Source organism: Narcine bancroftii, chromosome 11 (assembly GCF_036971445.1).
Source record: "Narcine bancroftii isolate sNarBan1 chromosome 11, sNarBan1.hap1, whole genome shotgun sequence".
Taxonomy (NCBI): Eukaryota; Metazoa; Chordata; class Chondrichthyes; order Torpediniformes; family Narcinidae; genus Narcine; species Narcine bancroftii.
In genome coordinates, this window is record NC_091479.1 from 40,323,454 (window position 1) to 40,345,939 (window position 22,486).

At 41.2% G+C, this 22,486-nt stretch overlaps 1 long non-coding RNA gene across 1 annotated transcript in view; it reads left to right on the forward strand.

Annotated features, from left to right (window-relative positions):
- LOC138745287 (uncharacterized) overlaps positions 1-22,486 on the forward strand; it is a 40,110-nt gene that overhangs the window by 17,118 nt on the left and 506 nt on the right. Inside the window, exon 2 of the long non-coding RNA XR_011346139.1 lies at positions 14,492-14,632. This is a non-coding gene — a long non-coding RNA (uncharacterized lncRNA). The remainder of the gene's footprint in view (positions 1-14,491; positions 14,633-22,486) is intronic.

The window sequence follows — 22,486 nt, forward strand, 5'->3', positions numbered from 1 at the left end:
CCATGCTGAGAAGCTCAGTAGCACCAGAGGAGCATCTTCAGATGGGCCGCTGCATACAGTCATTCGCCTTCCCGCGAACTCGCGCTCACATTCGGGCACCCACCCCCCTGGTCTCCTTAGTCAAGCCAGGCTTGGGTTGGATTCCATGCTCACTCTCCTGGCCCACCCCCAGGCCAAAGATCTTGGCGATATTTTGCGTCTCTGGAGGCGCAGAGGATGCAGACGTTTCTTCCAGCTTCTCTTGGGTTCCACATTGAGGATTTGGATCTATCTCTAACTGCTCCTGAGGTTCCTTCTGGAAGGTCGGCCTTGCTTCTTCTGCACTTTTCACAGGTTGAAAACCTAGGTTTTTTTCTAAGTTGCTGGTAATGAAATGGTATTGTATTAACTGACCAGTATCGGCATGGGCTGGCCCACCCTCCTGATGACATCCTCTCCGAGACTCCTCCCTGGACTCCTCCCCTGTGACCCAGGCCATAAAGGTCGAGCCACCTCTTCCATCCCTTCACTTACCTAGCTTGCACGCGGGCCTGCAGTCTTGTGTGTAATAAAGCCTATCGCTCCCCTTAGTCTTTGTCTTTTTGATTATTAGGGCAACTGTCAGTGCCCAACACTGCTGTTTTCCTTTCTTCATTTCCAGAACCCTACAGTAGTAAATTAATGTTCAAAACATTGATAAAGTCAAAAAATTCACTACAGTTCGAGTATTGAATAGTTCAGTCAGGGAGAAGTGTCTTCTCACGTCATTTTCCGATGCCATCTTTCCACGACCTCCCCCTCCCAACCTCCCCTCAGCTGACTCCTTGAACACCATCCAATCCATGAACTCTAGGCAGCCCTGCAGCTGTCTTCCCTCACGTGACCACCTTTTGGTTGTCCTGATCTCGTAAGTGTTGTGAGCAATTTTAGGCCCCATTTCTAAGAGAGGATGTGATGGTCCAGAGATGGTTTACAAGAATGACCCTGGGGATGAGAGGAATAATTTGATGGTTCTGGGCCTGTACTCGCCCGAGTTTAGAAGGATGAGGCAGGACCTCATTGAAATCTGATAAATAGTGAAAGGGCTGGATAGAGAGAATTTTGCCAGTACTGGGAGAGTGTAGGACCAGTGGGCACAACCTCAGAATAAAAGGATGTCTGCTTAAAACGGAGATGGAGAATCATTTTCATCTGGAGCAGTGATTTTCAAACTCCTCCTCCACACCCCCACCCCCTGGATCATATTCCACTTAATCCTTATGCCAGAAGAGCTCTGTAGTAAGGAATTACTTAAGGTGGAATGTGATTGCAAAGAAAAAGTTTGAAAACCACTGTTTTAATTGTACGTCATTGATTTATTCCGTGTGTGGTTTCATAACTCTAGAGGAAATGGACCAATGACAATTTTTCTCAGGCAAAATATTTCCTTCACAATTGGGTCCACTGCAGTCTTTCTCAGCCTTTTTTCTCATTCATATTCCACTTTAAGCAATCTCTTACTCATTTTTCGACACTCCAAGGAATAAAGTCCCAACATGTTCAACCTTTCCCTGTAGCTCAACTCCTGAAGATCTGGCAGCTTCCTAGTAAATCTTCTCTGCACTCTTTCAATCTTACTAATACCCATCCTGTAGCTAGGTGACCAGAACTGCACACAATACTCTAATTTTTCCCTCACCATCATCTTATCCAACCTCACCATAACTTCCCAACTCCTATTTTCAATATGTTAATTAATGAAGACCAAGATGACAAAAGCTGTCTTTAGAACCCTGTCGTCCTGTGACACCACTTTCATGGAATTATGTAACTGTGTTTTATCTCTTGCCAATTTCTATCACTTCTCTGTTCAATTTCATAATGTTGACTTCTGGACTATTTTATTGTGCCCCTTGATCTAGAGAGTTCTGGCAGAGCAAAGCAATTTTGTTTTCTTTCGTCAGGTCAAATTTTGTCACATTGATCCAAAAACAAGTATTTTCACCATTCCTTCATTTCAGATTCTCTGCAGCTGTCGTATTGTACCTCACAGTGACGGCATCATGTTTGTCTTGTTTATCCTTTACCCCTCCATCCAGACAGATGTGCTGATCAGCGAGTCGACTCCACTCATCCAGCACCACTGCCATTTCTGCTGCTCGGGCATTTCATCCCACATATTGAATTTGTTATTTCCCCTCTTCGTTTTTCTCAGCAAAGAGTATCAGGTTAATTTGATTTTCTTTCTGAATCCCAGTGAAAAGTTATCGACCTGAAGGTTTTAACTCCAATTATTTTTCCAGTAGATGACCCGCTCAGTATTTCCAGCATTGAGTTTTTATTTTACTGCCTTGTTATATTGCTGAGTGCTTTGAATGGGAGAAGAAATGTGGGTTGGGTTAAGTAAAGATTTCTAGATTATGGAGTAGATTTAGAAAAATAGACATAAAAGTGGAGGGTTCATGGAAATAGTTAATTCATCTTTTCGAATTTTTGTGTCTCCTGCCGGAAAGCTTGGGATACTCACTGGGTTTAATTCAAACCTGCCGGCAGCAAACTCTTAATGAGGTCCCACCTTGTCCTGTGGAGCCCAGCGCATATAACCATATGACTGTTTACAGCACGGAAACAGGTCATATTGGCCCTTCTAGTCTGTGCCAGTTCACATGAACAACTCCACAAGTTTTCCCCTCCAACACTCTGGCCATCCCTCCAACCCCCTCATATCCATCGACACATCCAACCTTCTCTTAAATGACAGAAAGGACTCTGCCGCAATGATCTCTTCTGGAAGATCATTCCATTCTGCCACCACTCTCTGAGTGAAGAAACATCCTCTAACATTCCTCCTAAAGTTTTGCACCCTTACCTTGAACTCATGCCCTCTTGTTCCAACCTCCCCTGCCCTCAGGGGAAAGAGTCTACTCATGTCTAGTCTATCTATTCCTTTCATAATTTTGAATACCTCTATCATAACCCCCTTCATCCATCTACGTTCCAATGAATAAAGTCACTGTCTCCTTAATCTTTCTCTGTACTCGAGATGTTGTAAGCCACGTAACATTTTTGTAAATCTTTTCTGCACCCTCTCCACCTTATCTATTTCCTTCCTCTATTTGGAGACCAGAACTGAAAACAATTCTCCAAACCTGGCCTCACCAATGCCTTAAACAGTTGCAGCATCACTTTCCAGCTATACTCTAGTCTATGCTATGATTTATGAAGCCCAGCGGACCATATCTCAGGATAAGACCCACTGTCTTAACGTCCCTCATATGCAAGATTTTGCCTCCCATCTGCACAATTTCTGTGCTTTCTCCAAGGTTGATCTTGCCATGAGATACCATCAGATCCCATCCATAAGGAAGACATTCCTAAAACGGTGATTATTACCCCTTCTGGGCTTTTTGAATGTCTTAGGATGCCACTTGAGTTGAAGAATGGTGCTCAAACCTGCCAGCTGGTTATAGACACTTTGGGCAGAGATTTAGAGTTCCCTTACATCTACTTGGATAACATCTGGTAAAAACAATGGCATCACGAATATGCTGTCCAGACCGACTATATATCATATTCAGGGTGACATTGATATTCCTGAATTAGCCAGTATCCAGGCAATGGACCCCGATGTTCAGGCATACAGTACGGCCATTACTAACCTGGACATACTGCAGAGGGCAGCACAACTGGGTGGCCAACCTTACTTTGTGACATGTCTTTGGGCTACATTAGACCAATGTTTCCTGCATCTTGGAGGAAACACCTTATTGACCAGATACACAGCTTATCTCATCTGTCCATCAGAACATTTGTCAAGTGCATGTCAAATAAATATGTATAGTATGGACTGAGAAAAGGCGTCGTGCAATGTGTTTGCACATGTACCTCCTGCCAGACTGCCAAAATTCAGTGCCACACTAAGGCACCTCTTCAACATTTCCTGCCAGTATGCAGACAGTTGGAACACGTGCATGTAGACCTGCTTGGACCATTTCCAGAATCTCAAAACATGAGATACATTCTAACAGTTGTAGAACATTTCACGTGCTGGCCAGAGGCTGTCCAGTTGCCATCCAGTGACACTGAGACAAGGCCAGAGCATTCATCGTCAACTGGATGGCTAGATTTGGTTTACCCACATTAATTCAATCCGCGGAACACAATTCACCCACGTACCCACCAGCAACTGAAGTCCACTTTTAAGGCCCAACTCACTGGTCCCAATTAGGTTGATGAGTTGCCATGCATTCTTTTGGGAGTGCGCACAGCTCCAAAGTAAGATATGTCTGCATTGTCCACAGAGATGGTTTATGGTACGGTCCTTACAGTTTCATGGGACATTCATTTCACAACCAACCCTCATCTGAACTTCCTTCCACAGCTTCGACATGGTATCGCGATCAGCAAAGCTTTTCCTACCCACTGGCTTGGATCCCCTTAACAGAATGTACCCCACCACTCCTGGACACTGATTTTGTTTTTGTGCGCAGACAGGACCTAGGAGTACTGTTACAACGACCGTATGAGGGCGTTTTCCACGTGGTGAAGAAGGATGGTTTTGGACATTGGGGGACATTCGCAGCTGTTTAGTTGGGACAGACAAAACCTCTGCCCATTTGGATCCCGCTTCACCCTTTCATTGCCCCCAGCCGAGACGATGAGGGTGTCCACCTAAGGTGCATGCAACTGGTGTTTTACTTTCTGGCGACGGTTCTGGTGGGGGGTGGGGTGTGTATCAGCTATGTAGCGGGCCGAGAGAGCCAGGTTCTTTGGCGGGCACATGAAATCATAAGGCAGATAGCTGGGAACTCATCCATTTAATTGACCGCATGCACGTGGTCCTGCGTGTCAAGGAATGGCACGTTGATCTGTGATTTCCCCTGCCGGAAGGTGCAGGACACTCACAGGGCTTAATTTAAACCTGTGGTCCCGTGGATCTGCAGCAAACTCACAAATGATGTCCCACCTTGACCCATGGAGCCCGGGACACGGTGTAAATAGAAGAAGCCTGTAAAGACTGAATAAAGCAGTTTTGTGTTGACTAACCTGGTATGTGTGTGTGTGTGTGTGTTGCTTTAGTAGCTCTATCGAAGTAGACGCTACATATATAAATATTTGGGAGGATGATCACACTTACAGGACACTTTTCATCCATCTCACAGCCTGTGGGAAGATGCTATTCCCCAGCATGTAAGTCCTGATTTTTATGATGGACGTGGTTAAAGATGCTGTTCACTAGATCAAAATGGTCTTTGTACTATTCCTTGAGCCCAATTTGAACAACACTCCCAGTAAATGTCATCTACAGAAAAAGGGAGACCCCAGTGATCCTCACTACTCTGCATCATTGCTGTCTGATGCTTTACAGCAACTAGACCATCCAATGGTTGAGACTCAACTGCGCTCCTGTAAAATCTCAGTTTGAGAGCCATTAGCCTTGACTTTCTTAGGCTCCTTGGGAAGTGTAGGCCCTTCCTGTCTGATAAGGAGGTGTGATCGTTCTGTGTATTAATACATGTGCTGTATGGATGGGAATTTTATGTGATTGTATTGTCTATTCTTGCTCTTTAACAATCTTTAGTGGATAGAAGTAGTCATTGTACTTTAGGATGTACAATCATGTACAGATTGTCTTTAAATAGCCATTTGGCCCAGATGTCTATTCAGTCCAAGAATACTTTCCATCACAGGCAGATTTTAAGCAATAACACCATTCATACTTAAACAAACATTGTTTTTAATTTTCTTTTTAAAAAAAAACAGGATCAAACTTTAACTTATCACTGTTAACAGCCTTCCATTACCCCCTTCTAATTCGAAGTGCAGGTGTATTTAATGTGCATAAAGTTCTTTGACACAACTCTAAGTTCACCGGTGTCTATCAATTCTTATACTGTGCATAGAATTCAACATTTATGAATTTGAATATGAATGATAAGCTCCGGTGCTTAAAAGTAAATGTTTACCCTCCAGGAAAGCTCTTGTTGGTTTCAGAGAGGGATTTCCTGCTCATTGGACACACATAAACTGATTCCCTCTGATCAACCACTTTGGTGTCTTGCCAAAGAACCTTGACCCATAAGGGTTTTCCAAATGATAACCTCTTCTGCAGGTCACCATTGATTTCCTTTTGTTTCCCTTATTTCAGGTGAAACATCATTTCTAGCCAGCCATTTCCTGTTTTTCAACAGGCTGAACTGAGAACTCACGACCCGTCTTAAAAACAAGATGCTGGCTTGCCATCTCTCTCTCTCTCTCTCACTCTCTCTTTTAGAAAAAGCCTATTTGGTCTCTCTTCTCTGCTTGCAAAACCACATGACCTTCTTAGAATAGCAAACTGGTATCAGCCAGATGACTGCACTGGACTCAAACTTCTGAGTCCATTAATCTGTTGCTTTAAAACAATAATCCATTTACACCTGCTTTTGAAATTCTTTAGTAAAACAGTCTCCTTGTTTTGTCTTTGTAAAGACTCTCGGCGCCTGAATGACTCACTCTCAACAAAGCTCTTGTATTTTAAATAAGAGCTGTTTTGTGCAGTGTATGTGTTTGTTTGTGACCTAAACGACTCCTCCAATCCATCTCTTTCAAAAACATCTCTAGATACAATGTAAAATACATAATCTGTCACAGGACAGATGCAGCAGAGGAGTTGTGATCAAATCAATGGTGTCCTTGCAAAAACAAAAAGTGGGAAGAGGTATAATCTGGTGAGTGGAGTTTGTAATAGTTTGAAACTTGAACCTCTCTCTATTTCAGGAGACAATTTACTGTCATGTAATTACAAAGTGTCATATCACACAAAATTGCTTTTTTCCTGCTGTAAGACAGACAGACTCACCTCTGGCAGAAATTGCCTGAAATGCCTCTTGCAGTCAGAGAAAGACTGAGTGCTCCCCCCCCCCACACCACCCCAAATCCTGGGCCAAGTCACTGAGGGTCTGTGGATTCTCTTTTAATGCTCACAGATGTATGCTCCAGTTTTGAACCTCTGACATAATTAGGAACCATTTAGCACTCACTCGTATCCCAGGTCTGATACCTGACACCCTTTTAGCCAGTTTTGACCCAGTCTCTAGCAATCCACAGCCTGGTGTGAGTTCCTTGACTGCTTTGTCCAGAAGCCCACAGCCTGCGTGGGTTCCTCTCCTCAAGTCACCAACAGCCTGCCACCTTTGTGGGTCTTTCAGCTGCAGAACCCCCCACTGGTCTGCTTCCTTGGTCACTGACCCGTGGATTGAATCCTCTGCTTCTGAGATGTTGGTGGGGTGTGGTCTTTCTGTTTTCTGGTGCCCTGCACTAGTCGTCCGCTTCCCCAGATTTCACGGTGGCGAAGAAATCTAACAAATCTAAATTTAAAAAAATTAACTAAGAGGAGAATCTCACATGTCTAGAGGGATGGAAAGGGCATTATTACAAATTGAAGCCTGATATTTGAATATTCAGGTGCCAATTTTGCAAAAGCATAGAGTATATATTTCTCAAGCGAAATGTAATTTTTTCCAAAGGAATACAACATGTCATCTTGGCATCCCTAAAAATATATGGGATTTCCAAGTAAGTTCAATACATGTCCTCATCACCGCTAACGTTAATTTAACAAATTTCAATTGATATATTAATAGATTTAATTTGGTCCTTGTTCCTTCCATATTTCTTAATAAAAATAATGTCAGATTCTGTGGAAAAACATCTCCTATAACTTGTTCCATAAATTTTGTAATTCTCCCCAAAAAGATCTTGCATTAGGATAAAGATAAGTTGAATGCAAGAAAGTTGCGATATCTTCACCACACCTAAAACATTGATGTGATAATTCTGATTTTATTCTATTCAATTTCACTGGTGTAAGAAGTAACTGTAGAAGAAAAACTAGTTGTGAATTCCTTCCTCACTGCTGCAGTGTGGAACTTTGGTCAATAGATCCAAAATGCTGCATTGAAGTGAATTAATACAACTCCCCTGGATCACGTGATCAAGAGAGCAAAAATAAATTATGAAAGTAAGCTTGCGGCAAATATAAAAATCGACTGCAAAAGCTTTTATAAATATGTCAAGAGGAAAAGATTGGTGAAATCCAGAGTAGGTCCCTTGCAGTCAGAATCAGGGGAATATATAATGGGGTGTAAGGAAATGGCAGACCAATTAAATTCTTACTTTCATTCTGTTTTCACAAGAGAGGATACAAATAACCTCCCAAGGATGTTGGGAAACATAGAGACTAATGCAAGGGAGGAACTGAAAGAAATCAGTATCTCTAAGGACATGGTCTTGGGGAAATTGATGGGATTGAAGGCAGATAAATCCCAAGGACCAGATAATCTACATCGTAGGGTACTCAAGGAAGTGGCCATTCAGATAGCAGATGCTTTAAGAATTATTTTCCAGAACTCGATAGACTCAGGATCAGTACCCATGGATTGGAGGGTAGCTAATGTTACCCCACTATTTAAAAAGGGGGGTAGAGAAAAAGCAGGGAATTATAGGCCGGTGAGCCTTACATCAGTAGTGGGCAAAATGATGGAATCCATTATTAAGGATGTAAAAGCGGAGCATATGACTAGCAGAGAAGGGATCGGACAGAGTCAACATGGATTTACAAAAGGTAAATCGTGCTTGACAAATCTATTGGAATTCTTTGAGATGGTGACAGGTAAAATAGATGGGGGAGAGCCAGTGGATGTGGTGTACCTGGACTTCCAAAAGGCCTTCGATAAAGTCCCGCATAAACGACTGGCTTACGAAATCAAGGCTCATGGGATTGGGGGCAAAGTATTGATGTGGATTGAGAACTGGCTGGCAGGTAGAAGACAGAGAGTTGGGATAAATGGCTCATTTTCTGAGTGGCAGGCGGTGACCAGTGGGGTGCCACAGGGATCTGTACTGGGACCCCAGCTATTCACAATTTACATTAATGATCTGGATGAGGGGATTGGATGTAATATCTCCAAATTTGCAGATGACACTAAGCTGGGAGGGGTTGTGTGCACGGAAGTGGGAGTCAGGAAGCTCCAGTGTGATTTGGATAAATTGGGGGACTGGGCAGATACATGGCAAATGCACTACAATGTGGATAAATGTGAGGTGATCCATTTTGGTAATACAAACCGGAGGGCAGATTACTATTTGAATGGCAATAGATTAATAGATGGGGAAGTGCAGAGAGACCTAGGGGTACTTGTACACCAGTCTCTGAAGGTGAGCATGCAAGTACAGCAGGAGGATAAAAAGGCAAATGTTATGTGGCCTTCATCTCAAGAGGGTTTGTGTATAGGAACAAGAATACCTTACTGCAGCTGTACAGGGCCTTGGTGAGACCACACCTGGAGTATTGTGTGCAGTTTTGGTCACCTTATCTAAGGAATGATATTCTTGCAATGGAGGGAGTGCAGAGTTGATTCACCAGGCTGATACCTGGAATGGCAGGAATGACTTATGAGGAAAGATTGCGCAAATTGGGATTGTACTCGCTGGAGTTTAGAAGATTGAGAGGGGATCTCATAGAGACATATAAAATTCTGGCAGGACTGGACAGAATGGATGCAGATGGGATGTTTCCAAGGATCGGAAAATCCAGAACCCGGGGCCATGGTTTGAGGATAATAGGCAAACCATTTAGGACCGAGATGAGGAGGAATTTCTTTACCCAGAGGGTGGTGAATCTGTGGAATTCATTGCCACAGAGGGCAGTAGAGGCAGGTTCATTAAATATATTTAAGAGGGACTTAGATCTATTTCTTCAGTATAAGTGTATTAAAGGTTACGGAGAGAAGGCGGGGACGGGGTATTGAACTTTAAGATCAGCCATGATCTTGTTGAATGGCGGAGCAGGCTCAAAGGGTCGAATGACCTACTCCTGCTCCTATCTTCTATGTTTCTATGTTTCTATTGCCAAATCAGCTTCCTGAGGAGGTTTTCAAATCCAATAGCCTGAGTCACCTGACTCCAAGTGCAGCTTTCACATTAAAATCCTGGCTGACATCTGCTACATGACTGATGTAAAAACAATTATACTGAACTAATTTATGTCTTGCATTGAGATCCTGATATGGATCTCCCCATATTTGCCAATCAATTACAATATTCAGATCCATTTCCCACTTTTGTCTCAACTTATGAACTTCTCATTTAAAAGTTCCTACTTGTAATAAAGAGGACATCATCAAATAATTTTTTTTAACAATTCCACTTTATAAGGAATTTCTATTTCAGTACAACATGGTTGGTCCCAACTTATCCTTCAAATATGCTCTTAGTATAAAACGCAAAGCTTACCAGATTCATGTAAAACAGCAATAATTACAGTAATACTAAAGCAAGGGAAAGATCCACTCACACCAGCGTCATATAGACCAATATCTTTACTTAACACAGATTATAAGATAATAGCTAAATTTTTAGCAAATAGATTAGCAGAGTATGTACCGAAAATGGTAAATCTAGACCAAACTGGATTGATCAAAAAAAGACGCACAACAGACAATATTTGTAAATTTATTAACTTAATTCATGCAGTAGAAGGGAATAAAGCACCAACAGTAGCAGTTGCTTTAGACACAGAGAAGGCCTTTGACAGAGTAGAATGGAATTATTTGTTCAAAGTATTGCAAAAATTCAGTTTACCCGAGAAGTATATTAATTGGATTAAAGCATTATATAAGGGACCATTAGCGAAAGTGACAGTAAATGGACATGTATCAAAGCAATTTAACTTAAGCAGGTCAACACGACAGGGATGCCCACTATCACCTTTATTGTTTGCGTTAGCTATAGAACCACTAGCAGAATTGATAAGAATAGAAAATAATATAAAAGGGATAAAAATAAAAGACAAGGAATATAAAATCAGTTTATTTGCGGATGATGTTATAGTATACTTAACAGAACCAGAACTATCAATAAAAGAATTATATAAGAAATTGAAGGAATATGGAGAAGTGTCGGGTTACAAGATCAACGTAAATAAAAGTGAAGCAATGCCTATGAATGATGCGGATTTCTCAAAATTTAAGAAAGAATCACCATTTAGGTGGCAAATGCAAGCAATAAGATACCTAGGTGTACAAATAAACAAAAATCTCGGCCAACTATATAAACTCAATTATTATCCACTAATGAAAAAATTACAGGATGATTTAGAGCATTGGAAAGATTTACCATTAACACTAATAGGAAGGATAAACTGTATTAAAATGAACATTTTTCCAAGGATATTATACCTATTTCAGGCATTCCCAATACAACTGACAGAGAAATTCTTCAAGGAGTTAAAGAAAATAATAAGGAAATTTTTATGGAAAGGGGGGAAACCGAGGATAGCACTAGATAAATTAATAGAATGGTATAAACAAGGAGGCTTACAACTGCCAAACTTTAAAAATTATTATAGAGCCGCACAATTAAGATACCTATCAGATTTTTATCAAACAAGGGAAAAGCCAGATTGGACTAGATTAGAATTAGATAAAATAGGGGAAAAGACACCTGAACACATATTATATAAATGGGATGAAAAATTGGTACAACATAGAAGTTCTCCAGTATTACATCATCTACTCAATATTTGGAAGAAGATTCATTTAGAAAGAAATAAAACAAATTATCAATTACAAAAACTAATATTGACGCAAAACAAGTTACTCCCTTTTACAATAGATAACCTTTCCTTTAGAGAATGGGAGAAAAAAGGGATTAAAAGAATAGAAAATTGTTTTTCAGGAAATAGATTATTATCCTTTGAACAAATGAAAGATAAATACAATATAACTCAAGATACAGCACTGGCATATTACCAATTGAGATCCTACTTGAAGAATAAATTAGGAAGCAGTTTGAGTTTGCCAGAGGGAAGTAACTTTGAATATGTGATTACAGATACAATGATAATCAAAAGATTTATAACAAATATGTATATTAAACTGCAAGAAAACAAATGGTAAAACTAAACAAAAATGGGAACAGGATTTAAATATAAAGATAAAGAAGGAAACATGGTAGAAGTTATGCTCTGGAACGATGAGAAATACAATAAATACGAGGTTACGTATGATACAATATAACTGGAAACACAGGCTATACATTACACCTCAAAAGTTAAATAAATGGGACCCAACAATATCTCATAGATGTTTTCTATGTAAAAAAGAAATGGGAACAACAATTCATGCAATCTGGACATGTGAAAAAGTAGAAAAATTTTGGGAAGATCTAAATCAGATATTAAATAAAATAAAGAAAACAATATACCAAAGAATCCAGAGATCTTTGTCCTAAGTAACATAAAAAACAAAGAATTTGGAATTGATTTGGAGGATGCACAAAAAAGATTTGTTAAGATAGCTCTAGCCGTAGCAAAAAAATGTATTATGTCAACCTGGAAATTGGAAGATAATTTGAAAATACAATAATGGTATATAGAAATGAATAAATGTATTCCATTAGAAAAAAATAACATAGTTTAAGAAATAATATTGAAATATTCGAACAAATATGGGAGCCTTATATTAAACACAATAGCGAAAACCTACCGGGGACAATCACTACCTAAGTTAACGGAAGGAAAAGGAAATGAAAAGAATGGACTCAGTGGAATTTCTGGTGTATTTTTATTCAATGACAACATTGTCTGACTTGTTTAATGTATCCTAGATTTTATACCTTAAATGGACAGGAGGGGGGAGGTGGGGAGGGTGGGAGGGGAGGAGGGAGGGGGGGGGGGAGAAAATGACATTGTATATGTGTGCAAAGCAAAATATGTGTATCATGGTTAATGTGATTTATGGTGTGAAAAATAAAAAAATATAAAAAAATAAAAAAAAATGCTCTTAGTTGGAAATAGCAAAAAAGATTGCGATGAGTTATACGATATTTATTTCTTAGTTGCTCAAATGACATTAATTGACCCCTTTCATAACAATCTTCAACATTTATAATCCCCTTACGAAACCAGCTATCCAGAAATTGATGATCCTGAAGATACGAGGATTTTGAATCAAAGCCATTCTGGGTGATGTACATCCACTTACACCAATTTCATCATTTATTTTATTCCATATATTAATCAAATGTTTCAACAATTGTGTATCTTTATCACCAACCATTAATTTTGATTCCCACTTGTACATAAATTCTTCTGCTTTTCCCTCTCCTATTTTATTTGATTCTATTTTAACCCTTTCAAAAAAAGAAGCAAGAAATCTCATTTGAGCTGCTCCATAACAATTTTTCAAAAGAGGAAGCTGCAGTCCTCTCAATGCAGAATTTGCATTGGGTTATTTGTAACATGGGATTCAATCGGAAATGGGTTCACGTGACATAAAACCATGATGCAGAATGTTTTCTAAGAATGGAATACAAGAGGAGGATTCACTAGGTCTCCAGCAGGATATAGATCACAAGATATAGGAGCAGAAGTTAGACCTTCGAGTCTGTTCCACCATTCTTCCACTCAGCCCCACTGCCCAGCTCTCTCCCCATTACCCTTAATTCCTTGACGTATAAAATACCTGTCAATCTCTGCCTTAAATACACCCAATGACCTCACGTGGGTTTCACGACCCATTGACAAAATCAATTTTTCCACATTTGTTTTAAATTGACACCCTTTTATCCTGAAATTATGTCCCTTGTTCTAGAATCCCCTACCATGGGAAACATCTTTGCCATATGTACTATGTCCAGGCCTTCCAGCATTTGAAATGCCTCTGAGGTCCCCCTTATCCTTCTGTACTCCAACTAGTTCAGTCGAAGAGTCGACAATTGTTCCTCATACACTAACCCTTTCATTCCTGATATCATTCCAGTAAATCATCTCTGACCTTCTCCAAGACCAGCACATCTTTTCTCAAATACGGCAGCCAAAACTCTAATTCTGATTGAATGGAAAGGGAATTCTCCAACGACACAAACACAACAGTTAAATGATATTATGTCTTGTTGATATTTACCACTCGGGAAGGTTCTTGTTGTGTTGTTCAGGGAAGCATTAGTGTTTTTGTGACTCAATGTACCAGCATCTGAAGTCTGTTATCTCTTCAGAAAAGCTTGATAGCTTTAGCATGGAGCAGAGCTGAACCAAGTCTTTGCAGGTATTTAAGGGAGTGTGTGGGCAGGGTTTGTTCTGGACCAACAATCTCACCAAATGACTCTGCTTGAAATCAAGATTCAAACCATTTTGAGCAATACAACAGGAATTGTTCAACAAGAGCCTGATGTTCCCTGAGGAGTTTTCTTTCAATAGTGGAAGTGATTTTTTTTTTTTAAAAGCCCGTTAATATTCCTGATACAGATGTTTGTATTTAACTTTCAGGTTGCTATCTGTTGTTAACTTGGAGGCCTTTAATGGGGTGACTGGGTGGAGTCTTTGCTTTAACCAAGCAGTTCTCTTGCAATTTTCCAGCTGTTGGATGCGATTCAGTTGCTTGAAAGTTTAGCAAGTGGGATTTTGATGTGAAATTGCAACTCACAGCGTCATTTTTGTGTTTGAAAATGCCAATGTGAAAATTTTAACTTTAGTCTTCTTGGTTTTCTCAAGTTTACAGAGGAAATGTTGGGTGAAGCTGAGAAGACAGAGTTGGATGCCCATTTGGCGTATCGGCTGGGCAAAGCAGAAAGCACAAAATGAGGGGCTGAAAAAATAATGAAGAAGACTGAAGTGCCGTTGAACCAAACCCAGGTAAAGAATTTAATTTTGTGCAGCGTACTTAAGAGACCAAACGATTTAGGCTTTTAGTGGTGACCTATTTAAATGAACAAAATCTGATTGGAATAGAAGTTTATGGAATGTTTGGAAGTTGCCACAAAAAAATGGAGCATATAAATTAGATGTTGTAATTAAGATAAATGAACAATTCAATGAGCCTGGTGTCACAGCATCTGACTCCCTCTACTGTACATCACCGTTAAACCTTCTCCCCAATATGAACCTGATGTCAAAGTATCTGACACTGTTAATCGTACATCAATGTTAAACCTTCTCACGAATGTGAATCCTGTCTCAAAGTTTCTGCCTCAGTCTATCGTACATCAACATTAAACTTTCTCCCCCCTGTGAACCTTGTGTAATAGAATCTGCCTCAGTGTACCGTCCATCACCGTTAAACCCTCTCCCCACTGTGAACCTGGTGTCACGGTATATATCTCAATTTACAGTATATCACCGTTAAACCTTCTCCCCCGTTGTGAACCTGGTGTAATAGAATCTGCCTCAGTCTACCGTCCATCACCGTTAAACCTTCTCCCCACTGTGAACCTGGTGCCACGGTATATATCTCAATTTACAGTATATCACCGTTAAACCTCCTCCCCAACATGAACCTGGTGTCACAGTATCTGCCTCAGTCTACTGTACATCACCATTAAACCTTCTCACTACTGTGTACTTGGAGTCGCAGTATTGATCTCAGTCTATCGTATATACTGATAAACCTCCTCCCCACTGTGCACCCGATGTCACGGTATCCATCTCAATTTACCGTACATCACTGTTAAACGTTCTCCCCAATGTGAACATGATGTCACAGTATCTGACACAGTTTATAGTAAATCACTGTTAAACCTTCTTACTACTGTGGAATCCATCTCACATTTTCTGCCTCAGTCTACCGTTCATAAACATTAAGCCTTTTCCTCCTGTGAACCTGGTGTTAAAGTATCCGCCTCAGTTTAAAGCACATCACCATTAAGCCTTCTTACTGCCCTGAACTCAGCGTCACATTATATCCCAACGTCTACTGTACTTTACCGTTAAAACGTCTCCCCACTCTGAACCTGGTGTCGCAGTATCTCATACAGTTTATTGTACATGACTGTTAAACCGTTTTAATGTTCTGAAACCATTGTCAGTCTACCATACATCATCGATTAACATTTACACATCTGTGAATGGGTGTCACTGTATCTGACACAGTTTATCGTACATTACTGTTAAACCTTCTCCCCACTGTGAACCTGGTGTCACTGTATCTGACACAGTTTATCGTACATTACTGTTAAACCTTTTCACTGCTGTGAACCCAACGTCACAGTAACTGTCTCAGTCTACCGGACATCATCGTTGAACCTTATCCCCACTGTGCACCTGGTGTCACATTATCTACCTCAACATACCGTATATCACCATTAAACCTCATCCCCATGTGAACCTGGTGTCACTGTATCTGCCTCAGTCTACCATACATCACCGTTAAACATTATCCCCATTGTGCACCTGGTATCACATGATCTACATCAACATACCGTACATCACCATTAAACCTTATTCCCATGTGAACCTGGTGTCACAGTATCTGCCTCAGTCTACAGTACATCACCGTTAAACCTGATCCCCACTTTACTCCTGGTGTCAAGTTATCTACCTCAACATACCCTACAACATACCTTCTCCCCCTGTGAACCTGGTGTCACAGTATCTGACACAGTTCATAGTATATCACTGTTAAACCTTCTCACAAATGTGAATCCTACTATAAAATAATTCTCCCCTTCTAAGTCTCGCTGTATTCGAATCCCACCTATTTTAAAAATTCCAAAAAAAAGAGAAAAATCAATCCCTAAACAAGCTACTCAAGAGTAGTAACCCCCTAAAAATCTGGGTGTGGTAAAGTCCACAAGTGGCAGGTGACTAAAGGAGTCAGTGTCACCCACCCCCAGTCAGACTTTCACAAAGTCCTGAAACAAAAACATTCAACCCAGTGATTCCAGTCCCAATGATTGTTCCGGATCTTCAATATCGAGAAGACTTTGCGTCAATTCAACTTTTTTCCATTCTTTCCATATTTTCCAATCTTCCCATTTCCATTCCCATTGACCCTTCCCTTCGGTGACAATGGTGACGATCACCCATTTCCTCGAACATCTGGCAATGAATTAGCAAATATTAAAGCATCTTGGTCATTTTCAAAAAACTGAGATTGAAAATTCCCATAAAAATCTTTCAATACTGCCGCATAACGAAAAGCAAATTTATATCCCTTTCGCCACAATACTTCTTCGGCTGAATTATATTCTCGGTCTCTTCTGATAATTTCTTGACTCAGATCTGCATTTAAAAAAAACCCTATTATTTTGAACCATCAGTGGAGCCTGATTTTGCCGTGTTTTCTGCACCACCAATCGGAGGATCATCTCTCTGTCTTGATATTTAAAACAGCGAATCAAAACTGCTTGTGGTAATTGGCCTGGAAACGGTTTCTTCCTTAACACTCTGTTTGGTCGATCTAATTCCAGTCCATCCGGAATGAATTACCTGCCCTACACTTCTGGGATCCATTTCTTCAAAACCTTCACCGGATCCGAACCTTCCATATCTTCCGGAAGACCTACTATCTTAACATTATTTCTACGCCTTTCGTTTTCTAATGAGTCAAACTTCTTCAATAATTCCTTCTTCTGAAATCCCCCAATCTACAAAAGGATCTTCCACTTTTCCATTTTTTCTCTATTACGCTCCACTTGACTCTTGCATGCAAGAAAGCCTCCTCAATCTTTTAAAAATGTTCTTGCACAGTGTCCACTGATCATGTCCATCTCGTAACATCACTCTTAACTACATTAATATCTTGCTTCATAAAAGTTATTTCTTCACACACAGTGTTCATTTTAGTTTTCATTTCCAAAAAATCCTTGAGTCATCTGATGAGTCATCTGCATTGATATATTTGCCATATCTTCCATGAGTTGAGCAATCCCTTCCAGAATTGGAAACACAGAATCCAGTCCAGGATCCATCACCTCCCTTTGAGGCCGACCGTCTTTTGCCTCAGTCTCCAGTTCTTCAAACTCTAATGAAGTTGAGCATCTTCTTCCTCCATAGCAATAGGTCCTCTTCCGGTGCTGCTGCTGGTCTGGACACCCGATAACAGTGTGCCGGCCTCGTCAGTTAACCGTCGCTCAGACTCCCCCACAGCTCACACCTTTTCCAAAGCATTAGTGGACCCTCGACGCATTGCACATGCCCGGTAGCGCCACCGACTGCGCAGGTGCGTCTTCTGATGTTACACTGTACCTTTCCTGACCACTAGGCAATGCTGCAGGCTCACGGGCCTGTCCTCACTCAGCTGGCCCGCCCTCACGCCTGTGATCATGAGTGCACGAGTCAAAACCGCTGAACTCATCGCTGAGCTGTCGTCATCTTGAGATAGCGCAAGTGGTGCCGACTAAATACTTAGCCGGGCAGGAGTCCTCTGAGGCTTGGAGATACTAGTCGACTACTCCGTTGCTCAATTTGAACTCGGCCACAATTCTTCAACACTTTTGTAAGGTAATTCTTTCTGGAACTGAGTTTTCGATTTTTTCACATTTGTAGCCATTTCGATCCACCACTATTCCAAAGTCTATGAACAGTATTTTTAATCACTTTTACAACTTTTAAAATCGAGCATTTGATAGTCTAACTGGGGAAGGGTGGAACCACACGTCTACCCTCTGCGCCATCTTGTCACAGTATCTGACACAGTTTATAGTAAATCACTGTTAAACCTTCACATTACTGTGAATGCTGTCTCTCAGCTTCTGCCTCAATCTACCGTTCATCAACGTTAAACCTTCTCCCCCTGTAAACTTGGTGTTAAAGTATCAGCCTAAGTTTACCACACATCACCATTAAACCTTCTCCCCATTGTGAGTCCAGTTTTACTGTATCTGCCACAGTTTATCGTACATCACTATTATACCTTCTCACTACTGTGAACTCGGTGTTACAGAGCCTGCCACTCTACCGTACATCACCAGTAAACCTTCTCCTCAATGTGAGCATGGTGTTACTGTATCTGCCACAGTTTAGTGTACATCATCATTAAAAATTCTCCCCAATATGAAGCTGGTGTCACTTTATTCGCCAAAGGTTATCGTACAGCTCTGTTAAACATTTTCCCCACTATGAACCCGGTGTCACAGTAACTGCCTCAGTTTCCCATACAACACCAATAAAGCTTTTTTTTCCCACTCTGAGCCCAGTATCAACGTATCTACGTAGTCTCCTGTACATCACAATTAACCTCCTCCCCACTGTGAACCAGGTTTCACAGTATCTGCCACAGTTTATTGTATATCATTTTTAAATCTTCTCACTACTGTAAACCTGGAGTCACAGAATCTCCCTTATTCTACCATACATCTCTGTTAAACCTTCTCAGTACTGTGAACACAGTGTCACAGTATCTGCCAAAGTCGACTGTACATCACCGTTAAACATTCTCCCCACGTTGACCCATTTTTCACTGTTTTTGCCACCATTTATCGTACATGACAGTTCAGCCTTCTCCCCGCTGTAAACTTGGAGTCACAGTATATTCCACAGTTTATTGTACATCACTGATATACCTTCTCCTCGTTGTGAATGCGGTGTCACCATATCTGCGTCAGTCTTCCGTACATCACCATAAACTTCTCCCCAATGTGAACCTGGTGTCACTTTATCTGCCACAGTTAATATTACATCACCGTAAAAACTTCTTCCAACTGTGTACCTGGTATCACAGTATCAACCACAGCTTATCATGCATTACTGTTAAAGCTTCTCACCACTGAAAACTTGGTGTCACAGTATCTGCCAAAGTCTACTGTATATCACCGTTAAATATTCTCCCAACTGTGACACCGAGTTCACAGTGTCTGATACAGTTTATCGTACATTACTGTTAAACCCGCCAGATAAGATCCAGATAGCGAAAGAGGAGTTCTCACATCTGCAGGAACTGGGGATCATTCGTTGCTTCAACAGTCCTTGGGCCTCGCCGTTCCACCTGGTCCCAAAAGCCTCCGATGGCTGGCGCCCCTGCGGAGATTATCAACGGCTTAATGACACGACATTACCTGACCGTTACCGCATCCCTCACATTCAGGACTTTATGGCCAGTCTGCATGGTGTGAGAGTATTCTCCAAGGTCGATCTGGTGTGCGTGTATCATCAAATCCCATTGCACCCCGAGGACATCCCCAAAACGGCCATCATCACCCCCTTCAGCTTGTTCGAATTTTTATGCATGCCTTTCAGGCTCAAGAACACCACCCAGACCTTCCAGCACCTCATGGATACAGTGCGCAGGGATTTGAATTTCGTGTTCATTTATCTGGATGACATTCTTGTCGCCAGCAGAGACTGGGCACAACACAAGTCTCAGCTGCACACCCTCTTCTCCCGATTGGCCGAATTCAGCCTAATGATCAGCTCGGGAAAATACCAGTTTTGTGCAGAAGAAAATTTTGATGGGATGAAACTAATCCAGAATCCATTGCACAAGATTGGAAAAATTAGATTGAGCGTCTTCAAATACTTGGAAGTTTTGATGTCAACAGACTTTGGAGTGGCCACATTTGCTCAGTTACACCAGTTTTCTGATGTAAGCGAAGGTGGTTTTGATCCTGTCAGTTACTGAGTCCTGTGAAATAACCAAGTGCGAGTAGATGGTGGATCTGTAATGGGAAAAGCCAGAGTGGCTCCATTAAAGTCAGTCACAAGACCTTGAATGGAATTGACTGCTGCTATTATGGCGAGCAAAATGGACGCTATGTTAAGAAGAGAATTACAGATGGAGTTAGCAGATCCTGTGTTTTGGACTGATAGAACATCAGTGCTTAAATATATTAATAATGAAATCATGAGGTTTCATCTCTTTGTGACAAACAGAGAGAATGAAAACCTGGACAACAACAAATGGCAGATTTACCACAGGACAGAGTTTCACCTGATGAATTCCCATTTACATCCGTGGAAGTTGATTATTTTGGTCCTTTGCAAGTAAAGTGAGGACGAAGTGTTGAAAAACGATATGGAGTTATTTTCACTTGTTTGACTATGAGAGCAATTCATATTGAAGTAGCGTCATTGCTTGACAGAGACTCTTTTATTAATGTTCTTTGGCGTTTTATTCCTAGACCTGGTCAAGTAAAAAAATTATGTTCTGATAATGGATCTAACTTTAAAGGAGCTGAACTAGAATTATGAAAAGTTATTCAAAATTGGAATCAACATCAAATTCATGATACATTACTTCAGAAAGAAGTTAATTGGATATTTAATCCACCCATAGTTATGGGTGTGGTACGGGTAAGGGTTAGTTGGTTGTGGAGAACGTTTACAAAGGTCTGTACTGGGCAGTACTGGGCAGCAATGCTTAATGTTGTAATGGATGCGGAAGCTCTGGGAAGGGATAAGGGAGGGACTGGCCAGGAAGTCTGCAGATGCTGGGTCCAGGGCAATGCCCAAACATGCTGGGCACACTCATGGATAGTTTTGTGAGGAGCAGGTCCTGAATCACGAGTCAAATTGAGTATTTCGAGAAGGTGTCAAAGGAAATAGATGAAGGTCAAGGTTTGTATGTGATGCACGTGGATTTTAGTAAGGTGCTTGACGAGGACGTCACGGTGGCCTCATTCAGAACGTCGGGAGGCATGGGATCCATGGAGCCTTGGCTGTGTGGATTCAGAATTGGCTTGTCTGCAGTAAACAGAGGGTAGAGGTAGATGGAACAATGACTAGTGGTGCTCCAAATGGATCTGCTCTGGGACCCCTGCTCTTTGTGATTTTTATGAATGATGATGGGAGTGGAAGGGTGGGTACGTCAGGGGATGACACAGAGGTAGAGATGTTGTAGACAGTGTAGAAGGTTGTCATAGGTCATCCAGTTTGCAGAGAAGTGGCAGATGGAGTTCAATCCTGTAAATAGAGATGTACTTAAACAAGCAACTGGTACAGGTTTATTTCCAGAGTCATTTTCAAGGGCACGAATAACAGTTTTTCTAAAGAAGGTTGGAGACCCATTAAAATTAGCTTCATATAGACCAATATCTTTATTGAATGCAGATTACAAGAACGTGAGGGCAGAGCACTTGGTTAATGGCAGGATGATGAACAGTGTGCAGGACAGAGATATATTTAGATCCTGCTCCATAAATCGCTCAAGGTTGCTGTGCAAATTGAGAGGGATTTTAAGATGGTGTATTGTGTGCTGGCCTTCAGGAGTCAGGGATTGAGTTCAAGAACTGAGAGGTAACGTTGCAGATGTATAAAATTCTAGTCAAACCACACTTGGAATATTGTGTGCATTCCTGGGGCGAGAATACCAGTGGACGTCTAAATAAGATGAGATGAGGGAACTTTAGACAAGATGTGAGGGGGATATTTTGTTGACACAGAATGTAGTGGGTGGCTGGAATGCATTGCCAGGGGTAGTAATGGAGGCTGGTCCAAAAAAGGCATGAAAAAGATTTTAATTTCGGGACAGAAATAAAAGAAAAGCAGAAGGTACTGGTGAGAGGGAGGGAAGAGTAATATTGTTGTGGGGTACGTTCAGATGGGTCAGCTGAAGGGACTTGACTGATCCATCCATGATTTGTCCAGCATCTTGCTGCCATGTCGTGGTGAACCAGGGTGTTGCCTGATGGAGACACGGTACTCTGAGCTCTGCAGATATAGATTGTGGTTTTCTCCATAACACACTTCCTCAGGTAAAGCAGAGGAAGAGAAAGGCCCTAGTGTGCAGGGGTAGGGAGGGGGATGATGGGGGACGAGTTGGGGCCCTCCAAAGTC